Raw genomic sequence first — 12,217 nt, forward strand, 5'->3', positions numbered from 1 at the left:
GCTGCGCCGTTCTAATTCTAATACCTTTAGACGTCTAGTTAGACTGCTTCGGAAGCTGTCTACCAAGTTGTCTGCGAACTGGAACGCAGTTGAAGTCGTTCTCCTCGCGTAGCGGCGGCGGCCTGGACGGAAGCGGCAGCTCAGCCATAGAGAAAGAAATACTTTCTCTATGGCTCAGCTGATCGCCAGCCGACCGAACCCGCACCCTCCCACGCATGCGCTCCGAATCACTAAATTTGGCACCATACTTCATACGTAACATTGTTGAGCAAGAAGAAAAGATTAGGCATATTTGAGACAAAATAGACGTGAGTTTGCGCGAGCGAATGGAATACACGCGTTGAAAATAACATTTTGACCCAAAAATTCAAGAAGAGCTCGCGCCCGGGCCTAATCCTAATGGCGGCATTCCAAATCAGAGGGTAGCGAAAGGTTCCAATAGATCGCGCGCGCGGGAAAATTGAATTGAAGAAAGCTTCCACAGCTTTCATCATGGGAGGAGCGAGACAAGGAGAATAGCGTAAGAGGAGGGCGGGGCAGAGAAGAGCTCTAGGTAGAATAGGCACTGCCATAATAGGCACGGCCGGTAAATCGGCAATTCCATAAAAATATTTGGCGCGAACCATGGTACCGCGAGCACAGTCTCATCACTGACGCTAACCTTGGATTAACCGATGCGCCTAAAATTAACCAGCAACTGAAGCTTTTAGGTGCCACGGTGTCACGAACTGCCACTCAACTAACCCTAGCAGACATGCCGGGTGTTCTAAACCGCGGCCCACCGCGGCCCCGCGATCGCTAAAAATGTCCGCTTACTCACCATGGTCTGGATTAAACCAGGACCGAGGCGCCTCGGTTCGCGATAAGCTGTCGACCCTTTCCGAATATCTTCACCCGCTTTAAAGATGTTCATCTCGGCGAGGACGCTGCAGCGGGCACCAAGACACTCCGAATGACGTTTGAAGAACAGTGAAAGCACACGTCAACTCCACGCGCGACAGCCAGCGTCAGCAACCAGTGTTATCAGCCTTTTCTTTTAATTAAAAAATACTTTCTAAACCTTTGCATTTGTTTTTCCTCTCCCTGTCTCATGTGTTTGTTCCTGAGCATTTATTTCACTTCAAATTGCGAAATAAATGCGATAAAAATGTACAAAAACCCAGCCTCAAGTTATACTGCCGTTTTTTGTTTTTCGTGTGGCAGAGAACGGTACCTGCGATGGTTGTATACCATTTTTAGGCACTTTTATTGCATGTTTTATATCACACACGGGTTTTTAAATACCATCGTTTGTCATATTTTCCTAGGTGGTGCCCACGGTGGTGCCCTCTTGTCAATTCGCTGAAGATTACTGCGGAGCTTGCCAGCGCGTGAACTTCGCCGTTCCATATATCGTTTATTGAAATACCTGTTGGTACAATAGTATTGAATTTCTTTTGGTTCCAAAATTGTTAGCATCACTGTACCCTATTTTCCCTTCGTTTGATACTAATTACTAAGCTTCTTCAGCAGTGAAATCACAATAAGACTTGGCCAATCCCCCAGAGTGGGTACGCGCCATTCTCGTTCCGGATCCAACCAACCAACCATGTAAGGCATGGCCTCCACGATCACCCCGCAGCGCGCGCGGGGGAATCTCGGTGGTGGTGGTAACACGCATTTATTTTATGTACAAGGGATACAAAGACGCCATGTTACGCTTTAGCGAATTTTGGTGTCTAGGGGAGAGGCCTTGTATAAGGTTACATGGTTCAACCCACCGGCGGTGGGTCTTCACTATCTTTAACCTGGCTTTTCTTACGTCTGGCAATCTTATCGATAGATCGGAGCCTGATGCCGCCAAGCGCACGCCGTGTCTCTCAACTAGGAGAACACCAGCACGTCCGAGCTTACATCACTAATCGCAGCCAATCCCCGGCGTGCGCCTCCCCACCCCAACATCTACACCGCGGCATTCACTCCCCACACGTGCTCGTCGGTTCCTTAACCGCCTCGCCACTTCCCCTCCCACTTCTTGGCCTAGCATTTTCCTCCTCTCCACTCTGCGGCACAGAATTTTGAGCGCTGCCACGCACAGCTCAGCTGTTAAAACTAAGACCGATGTGCAGCGTAAAATATAGGCTTGAAACAATGACACATCGACGAAAAATTGAAGCACCGATGAAGCCAATGTTTCAACAAGAGGAGTGGCATTCAGTCCCCTTGTCAAAACGATGGCTCCAGCGACATTTCCTTCGGTGATTTCTCATCGCTGTTAGGGTTACTTTCAGTGTGTTACAAAATGCAAACCTTTATTCGTTAAAGAAGGTCTCTATATGTGCCGTGATCCGAGGTCACGAACACATACCCACGCTGGGGATTGGCCAAGGAGGTGCCTGCCAAACTAGGCTGTGTGACCCAGGCTAATTTATATACCCACCTAATGTAAGGAAAGAGAGCACAAAAAAATCCTCTGTAGTCAGGAATAAAATAAATCGGAAGTAGCTGCCTAGCAGGAAAACCTGACAGTCGCCGCGACGTAAGAATGAAGGGCGGATACAAGATCCCTGTGGCAAACTCCCAGGGCGGAAGCGCCTGTCAAAGAACATCTGAAGTGAAAAAAAAAAAAAAAGAGACGGAGCCGATTAAGAGTTGCTTCTAGATGCGTGTGTGGCATTGGGTAGAAGCTGCGACAATTGAAAAGTGTTCTAGTTTCCGGTTCGTCGCACCGAGAGCATCGAAGGGACGAAGCCAGGCCCCAGATTTATGAAGATAAAAAATTTACGATCGAATTCTACACACGTTTAGTGATTGCAACTTCGCATTTCCTATAGATTCACAAAGCATATTGGTTTCCATGACTCAGAGAGGTGGTCACAATTCGTATAAGAGAGAAGGGTGGCTTGCCGATGACCCCTTATAGTTGAAAAAGGCTGAATCTCGCCTCCAATTGAAAGCTGTCAACTGGACATCGCATAGCCACGGGGCCACCAAGAGACGACTGGCTAATTGGTCGGCCACTTCATTGTAAAAGATCCCAGGACGGCCTGGGACTCGCACTAACCTACTCTCAACGAAGCGTATGGGGAACGAATGAACGAAATGTGCGGTGAATTGAAGGATTTTTTCAGTCGTCAACGCGGTACACACAGAAAGGGAGTCGGAAACAATAACAATATCCAAAAATCTATGCTGAAGTTTTAGAAGAGGCAAAATCATTGCCAATAATTCCGCGTGGAAAATGGAAGTGTAAACATGTAGCCTAACTGAAAAGGACAAATCGAGGAACTGAGAGAATATTCCGAACCCAACCGTCTTATGACTTCCCAACCTCCTCCTTTGTTCCCTCCCGTTTCACCCGGCACAAAGCGCCATTTACGTTTCGCCTTTCCCGATTTCACCCCTACAATTTTAGTAAAATGGCTCTCAAATATTTCGAATATATGGTCCTGTGCAACTTGCAGTCTGCGTTTCCGCCACAGCAGGGTCACGGAAACGAGTACAAATGGAGCTTGTTGCGAAAAGTGTTTCTGCTAACATAAATTGCACGAACATCACGTACAACTACAACTCTTTCAGCTCCGAAACAATCGTCATACCAATTGTTTTTTTTTTTTTTTTTTTTTTCCCCTGGCACTAAGAAATCGGAGCGGAACCATTCATGGAAAATTACAGCTGCCGTTGTGCGCTCCGCCATGTCCTTGAAAAAATACAGGAGGTAATGCCCGGCCAGCGGCCATGTCCAGCAATACAAGCGTGAACAATGAACCTCACGCACATCCACGTCCAAAAACGTTCGTTTAAGTACGCGTTCATCAACAGATGAACGCTGTGAAGAAAAAAAAAGTATCAAGCAAAATTTTTTGAACCCCGAATTACTATTCAACGGACACTCTGACTCATCGTAGTCTCGGCAGTTATAGGACACAATTCTCAAATACTTGCCTCTACGAACCGAATCTTCAGGCTCTTGAAGCCGTATCCTAGGCGTCATAATATACACACGAACGTTTCGCCGAGATTCCACACAGAAACAACACATCGATTCGCTGGTCATCACACTTCGTGGCACTAAGGCACAAGTGGAGTTTACACGGCAGAAATTCGCGTCTACGAACACCGAAAAAGTCGTATCACCAGCCTTCACTTCGCTAAGCGTCCCGCCAACTTCTAGGTTATGCTGGTTATGCGACGGTTAAGGCCGGGGTCTAAAACAAAGCGGTCGCTGTCGCATGCTGTCGCGGGGGCCGTGGGGCCCCACAAAAAGGAGTCTCTGTATTGGTGGAGTGAACGCGCCTTTTTCTCACACACACACGCACAAAACGCTCTCGCAAGTGGTCTCCAAGTAGTAGTAGAAACTTTTATTGTGCCCGTGATGGTGTGCCCGTGATGGTATTAAAAAGGAAAGGAACGAGCGAGAAGGCGGTGTCTTCTACTCGTCTTCCTCCGCGTTTTTATTTTACCCTTCATTTGAGCGGCACCGGAGGTGTTCAGTTGAAGTCGTTACAAAGACAGGATGTGCATAGCGCGGAAGCAGTCGCCGCTGGTGAACCGTTTGCCCGTCGTCCCTACAAAACTTTTACATTTTGTTAATGTACCCTTTGGCTGTTTCTATCGCGTTACGACACCAGCATATCGGCTGTTCGTTCTTTCTTGTGTGTTCGTACTGCGCCAAATGAGGTGCTGCGGGTCGTCTTCTGCTCGAGGTACGGGGAGCTTGGTTGGTTGGTTGGATCCGGAACGAGAATGGCGCGTACCCACTCTGGGGGATTGGCCAAGTCTTATTGTGATTTCACTGCTAAAGAAGCTTAGTAATTAGTTTCAAACGAAGGGAAAATAGGGTACAGTGATGCTAACAATTTTGGAACCAAAAGAAATTCAATACTACTGTACCAACAGGTATTTCAATAAACGATTAAAAATGGGTTGAAGCTATTGATTAACAAGGCAAGCGACCTGTTTCGGCAATAAATGAGTGAAGAGCGCGAAAAACATCCCCGTTGCACCGACCAAGCCCGACTGCCCCAAATGACAATAAATTAGGCACCGACAAGGCGAGACCCAGGCGCCGGAGGGGAGCCTCCAGGTAACGATTTCGGAGGGAAGAGAACCGCCGGCAAGACAACAGGAAGTGGTCAAGTGTTTCCTCCTCTTGACAGAAGCTGCAGGTGGCCGATGGCGCTATGCGTGCACGGTGCAGGTAAAAATTCAAATTAGGTGTTCGACATCGCAAGCAAGTCAGTGTGACCTCGCACAGCCGAGACTGCGCAAAGTCACACTTCCAAGAGTACCGGAGATGCTCAATGTCTGGGCAGCCAGCGATGCTGTCTGGTGGGAAGCTGTCCAGTGAACTGTACCTTCGAAACCTAGTTCCAACAACATAGGCTACCGGGGGCACAGTATCAACGAGAGGACCATTCAGTGCTACTCCTGCCAGGTAATCAGCAGTTTCGTTAAGTTCAACTCCTCTGTGCCCTGGGACCCAGACCAGCCGGATTTCCCTGACATGTACTGGTATAAGCATCGACAGCGATCGGCGAAGTGGAGAAACGGTTGGGGAAGATAAAGCGGAGCAAACCGAAAAAGAATCTGTCACAATGATCACCTGGGAATGCTCTTCGCTGAGCTTTCGAAGAGCGAGCGCGATTCCCAAAAATTCTGCCAAATATATTGACGTGAAATTCGGAAGACGAAGAGGAAATGCCCAGTCAAGCGCAGGTGAAAAGATACCTACACCAGCTTTTTTGTCTCGGACAGAAGCATCTGTGGCTATAACCACATGTGTCGGGAACTCTTCTAGGTAGTTTTCTAAAAGGCCAGATATCGTTCTCTCCGGCAAGCATTTGGCATTGGAGGGAAAAATGTTGACGAAGTCGATGTCCACACTCGCAGTGCGATATTCAAACGTAGGTACAGATAATATGTTGATATTTAAAGGGGCGAGCAAGGACTGGACGAACACTACCTGTGGACGCTTGTACATGGGCCATGATTGGGCAAAAAAGGACGCTGGGGAGTGTACAGAAACCATTTGCGATCGTGATATAGGCAATTCCATTGCACGAAGGTATGCTTCTACTGTCAACACCTTGAAACGAGATATCAGAGGAAGGATTCGAGCCTCCCAGTACAATACCCGAATGGGGACGTACCTTGGCAATCCCAAACACAATCGCAAAGCTTGCCTTTCTAATGTAATCAATGGTCGGAGCTTGTAGAACGGATAACTAGAAAAAAGGATACAGCCGAATTCCAGAATAGGGCGCACGTACATGCGATAGAGCATAAGGAGGACGTCTCTGCGCATACCCGATTTCTTATTACAATATCTCTTCAACACGGAAACCGCTCTCCCCCCTTTCACCGCAATGAAGTCAATGTGAGGACGCCAATTCAGAGTGCTCTCATACAACACTCCTAGATATTTCAGAGAGGTAACCTGCGGTATTGATTTCTGTCTGTATGTCAGATCAATCGAAATTGGGTCTTTCACTGGGAATGCCAAGAGTGCACACTTGTCGACATTTAGGGATAGGTAGAGGCCATCCAGCCATGACTCTAAGGTCGACATATAAAGCTGCAGTGACTGAAACAAGACATGTACATTGCTTGAAGAGCTAAAAAACGCCAGGTCGTCAGCATACAAGTACGACTGTACGCCCGCAATAACGGGAACCTCGGTGAGTAAGACATTAAGTAAAACCGGAGAAAGAACGGATCCTTGAGGTAAGCCTCGCGTTTGATTGTAATGTGAGGAGGTAACGCCGCTCTGAGCAATAAAGAATTTGCGACCGGTTAAAAACATCCTAACCCACGAAGTAATATATTCGGGAAAACATAATCGATGCATCTTTTCTAAAAGTATGCCATGTTCCACGCAATCATAAGCTTCGGCCACATCCAATGTCACAAGCGCTGCGGCCTCTTTGGAACGACGAGCCAGATGAAGGCGGCTCTCTAGGTCTATGTGCGCCGACCATATCGAGCAGCCTGGCCTGAAGCCCACCTGTCGAGGACTCAAAATGTTAGCACTATTTAAAAACTTTTCGATTCTGGCCAATAAAACCCTCTCAACAATTTTTACAAGATTAGACGTTAAGCTTATCGGCTTAATGTTATCCAATGAAAGACCTAACCCAGGTTTTTTAGGCAAGGGAACAACTTTCGACAGACGCCAATCGAGAGGCACCCAGGAAGCGCGCAGAGAGTGGTTCACAATATGCAGGAGGTCTTCAGGCGACTCCGTAAACACCATCTTTATCATTGGGACAGTAATACCATCTGGGCCTGGTGCTGCATCGGATACACGCTGTAACTCATCGTATAACTCTGCCTTCGTAACCTCTTCAAAGTTGAGAGGAGCCGGGCCCAGGACAGGGGGGCCATGGGCCGGTGGGGCCAGTACCGGGTAGCGGGAAGTGAAACGAGCCTGCAGTCCTACAGCCAACTGATCAAGAAGAATTTTTAAGGCTGTTGGCGTGTGCATGAAGGAATCAAGGTTTGGTGAGCTGTGGCCGTTTTTTCTAATCCGCAAGAACGAGAAGAGCGCACGCCTATTACTAGTTTTCGAGAGGAAAGAGAAGCGGCTTGTGTTATATATCTCTTTTGCCCGTGCAGCAGTACGTTTGAACACAGCGCAAAAATACTTAAAATTGCTCCAATTTTCGGGACACTGGTTATACTGTAACTTTCTCCACGCTGCTTGTCTTCGACGGAAATCCCTCGTGCATTCCTCATTCCACCAAGGACTGCTTGGCTTCCCTTTAACCGAAGAAATCGTAAATTTAGCTCGAGTGGCCGAATCCTGAATTACTGATATAAGCTCCTTGGCACGAGCGTCAATTTCTTGAGTTGGTAACGAAGCTAATGCTGAACGCATTAGATTTTCATACCGATTCATATTCACAAAGGAGTGCTTCGTACGGGTAACGTGTTTCCTTGCGCGAATATCAAAAACCACGGGGATGTGGTCACTAGATGTAGCACAGTCTGCCGTAGACCACGCAGCAACAAGACCCGGCTTCGCAAAAGTCAAGTCCAATACCGACTTACTCTGGCCGCGCAGGCATGTAGCCGCTTTTGAGTTCTCACAGGAGAGAGAGTGGTCGCTAATCCACCCCCATAAACGCCTCCCGCAAGCATCGGTACGATATCCCCAGTCCACATGATGAGAATTGAAATCCCCTGCTAATATGACATGATTTTTACAAGCCGCCAAAGCTGCATCCAGTGAACCAGTCGATGTCACCCCATATGGAAAGTATGCATTTACAAGGGAGAATGAAACATTTCCTGGTAATTCAAAGTCAACTGCAAGAATTTCACTCTCAGATGAGAGAGAAACAAATGACATGTGTGCACTATGGCAGAATTTTTGCGATACTAAAATCAATAACCCTCCACCTCTACCTTGCCTGTCCAAACGAAACGAGCGGAAATTTGGAATAAAAAATGATTTCTGGGGAGAAAGCCAAGTTTCTTGAAGTAGGATAACGTCAGGGTGGTATTGAGACACAAGCCAATTAAGATCAGGAGAAGCAGAGAAAACAGAGCGGCAATTCCATTGGAGTACTCGTATACTTGTCATTGTTAGCCAAGCTGCGCCGATGATATAGCCTGTTGTAGTATGTCGTGGGGCTGATTGGGAGACTGCACAGAACTTTTTGGATTTTTGGTATTCTTTGGTTTGGAGTCTTTGCTTACCTCCCCATCAGTGGGGGAGAGCCTGCGCTTTTGGGCCAGTGGGGAGGACTGGCCTACCTCCATCTCATCCGAGTCCTCAAAACAAGCGGACGACATTTCTTGGGACACAGGAAATTGTCCTAGATCAGTGAATGCTGCATTATCATCAGAAGTGGATGGCATGTTTACAAGAGGATTAGGCGGGGAGACCCGAGTGCCGCCCGGCAGCGATGCCGAAGGTGGCAATGGGGCTAGAAGAGCCGATGCTGAGGGAGGTGCTGCTTCTGCTAAGTCAGCATTATTCAGTGAAGGTGGTTTCCCACTTACGGCACCTACAATGGGCCCAATTCCTGCAGGTTGAAGCTGAGAGCCGGAGGAAATCGCTGAGAACATTTGCAAAAAGTCTGCCATTTTCTGAGTCATGGCTTGGATTTGACTCATGCACTCGGACAGAGACCCTATAAGCGGCTGTACAATGGTAGTCATGGAGTTCACTACCGAAGCATTGATCATGCTGGAAATGGACTGCTCGCTGACAGAGTCCTGGCGGGAGGCCACAGTAGCATAACCACGCGCCCTTTCTTTGACCGCCGCTACAGCTTCCCCACGTGAGCACCTTCTCTTCTCTATGATTTCCAACACACTGGTTTCCTGAGCACGAGTCGGACAGTTGGAGTAATCAGCCGGGTGCGATCCCTGGCAAAGGCAACATCGGGGTTCAGCTGCTTGGCACTCGGAGGCAGCATGAGCTTCTCCACACGGCACACACCGGGAGTTCGATTTGCAGCCTTTGATGCTATGGCCGTATCTCCAGCATTTGTGGCATTGGAATGGCCGTGGCTGAAGGGGTTCCACCCGGAACAGCAAAGGCCATGCCTTAATCTCCGAGGGGCAGGTGATTCCCGCAAAAGTCACAATGACGGATTCCGTTGGCATCTTTCTGTCGTAGACTGTACTGCTGCACCGGAAGACCGAAATGGCACCCGCCGCTGCGAAACTATTCAGCACCTCCGGTGGACTCAAGTCCTTGCTAACTCCCCTCACGATACCTTTCGAGCATGCAAGGTGAGGAGGAATAAACGCTCTCACCGGCACTGAGGAGAACTGAGTACAGGCTAGAATATCCATGACGCAGGCCTCGTCAGACGACCGGACGAGTATGCCACCCCTGCCGAACGGTCTCACCTCCGAGATCTTCCTGAAATGCGGAGTCACACCTTGCAGGTCCACCTGAATGGCCTTCGGATTATTGCGCCGAATTTCGCCCCCGTTTGTTGGAACCAGGGCCACGGGGATGTTCCGCACTCCTCCGTTGAGAAATGCCTCCACAGACAGGTCCTGCATGGGGAGGAATGCCGACCAGGGCGAGGAACCCTGACCGGGGGAGTTGAAAGACATCTCCCTCACCAATACACTAACTCACAAGAAAACAAAAACCCTTCAAGGCTGAAAATTAAAGCCTCTTAACCTCAAACAAGCACAAAACCACTCAAAAACTCGGCCAAACCCCACAGAGCGCTCGTACGATCGAATGTTCCAGCGTGGCCGACGGTGATGACCTGACCACAACGCCATAGAGAAAGAAAAAATTTCTTTCTCTATGACAACGCCTCGCCTCGGTCGACAACAGCAACATCACCTATTGGCGGTGAGCGCGAACACAGGCGGCGCTGCGAAGCGCGCCTCCGTGGCGTCAGCTTAGGGATTCTCGCATTTGTCGTTTGCTTCACTCAGGATCACTCTCCCTGCTGTTTCTTTGCGCTCGGTCAACGTCTGATGCTTGTCCGCACCAGACTTTTGCGTGTGGGTAACTTTTTATCGTAATAATATGCTTAAAATCGCATACACTAGCTCATGGTGTCAATTAAAGTATAGTTTTGGATACCGCTACGGGAGAAACATTGCCGGTGCCACCCCATTCCTTGCGAAGCCGGTCCTGTGCGGAGCGCGAAGAGTCGGAGCTAGGTGTCAGCTTCTCATGTAAGCATTCGAACAAAAGGAACAGTCAGCTGCTAATAACCGACAACAGCGAAAATGGAGGACCAAAACAAATTCTAGGCCTTCGGGGCTGTCGGCTTAGGCAGAAGGCATCACGATTCCCTGTAATCATATGTAAGGTAAAACAGTTTTTGCAACCTTGCCGAACGCTCGAACGCGTTTTGTCACATCACCTTACGTTGTCAAGGCATGAAAGCTTGCCGACATGCACTATAGACTGCAAAAACTGTAGGTTGAGTTCCAAATAACCCAGTGTGTATATACGCGCGTGCTGATTCTATACCAGGCACCTAACCAGTATGGAGGTTTATTGAGCAAAACGAGTCACGTCTTCGTTAAATTTATAGTAACACATATATGTTTGTTAAGACCTGGAGGGATATTTCGGAACATTTTGCACAGCCATATCTTCCCGATATTCGGATATGCGTTATAGGAAAACTGCACTCAAGAGGAGGAGGAGGAGTAAGCGGAGGAGGGGAGGAGGGGAAAACTGTTTAACAAATACATCGATCTGGTTAGTGGGCCGGGTATGCAGTCCAGGACAAGAGAGTAAAAGTAATTTTCTTCAAATCATAGAACGCCATCCCGAGTAGAATAAGATATGTTCTTCGCGCCTGGAAGGGTTGAAAAGCAATAAAGAGCTACTTGGAATTCTTCTTCGGTTTCGAGTCTTGTAGTATATGCAGGTATACTATTTATTACGTTAGTTAGCGAGTATATCATGCCTTCAACACCGTAATCATGTCATCATTGTTCGAGTTGAGAGTCAGTTTGTTATGATAACGATATAATTACGATAGAAATTCGGAGCACAAAATCCGCCTTCGAGTACTGTAGACCACGTTGTTTAGGGCGCGATCGCGGTGGCGTAGCCAAAACTTTCTCATTGTATTTGCATGTGAATAAACAAAGCACGCTGCGGATATGAACCTTCTTGCACGCAGCCGTAATGAAAGCCAATTTGTGAAGAAGGGAATGTATGCCATACAAAATGAAGGAAATATCCACACGACCTTTGTGAGGCTCCCAAACATTCCGAAACCTCCTAATAAGAAGTTGGTGACGGCGCAGAAAAATAATGCGTTGGGCAGAAAAAAAACGCAAGAAACATTAATCTGATACAAGACAACAACGAAAGAAACAGAAGAAAGCCGCTTTATTTCCTGCTGTGCGATGAGCGTGTAGAGGCCGCTGCTATGAAGACTGTTCAGTCTTCATAGGAGCATCTCAAAAATACTGCAGGGAAGCCTACGCATTTTGAATACTTATCGAGAAGCTCTGATCGCTGATCCTCGCGAATAAGCAAGAAAGGACGAGTTACACACGATCTTCTGACCGATACTCTGAAGAAAGTTGTTCTCTATCTCTTCGTGTGTTGCAAACTTGTGGGGGATACAGCTTCAAATTATTCAGATGCGTCAGAAGCTGGCAAAATTACTGAGTCGCTAGAAATACGCTTTTTAACGCACTACAGCAACGAAGCGGGTGATTTCTAGCCCAGGCACTGTTGCCCCTCACAAGCGGAGTGTAGCAGACGACAGCGGCGCGAATCCCT

Source organism: Haemaphysalis longicornis, unplaced genomic scaffold, assembly GCF_048455015.1.
Source record: "Haemaphysalis longicornis isolate Haplotype H1 unplaced genomic scaffold, Haemaphysalis longicornis Haplotype H1 scaffold_25, whole genome shotgun sequence".
NCBI lineage: Eukaryota > Metazoa > Arthropoda > Arachnida > Ixodida > Ixodidae > Haemaphysalis > Haemaphysalis longicornis.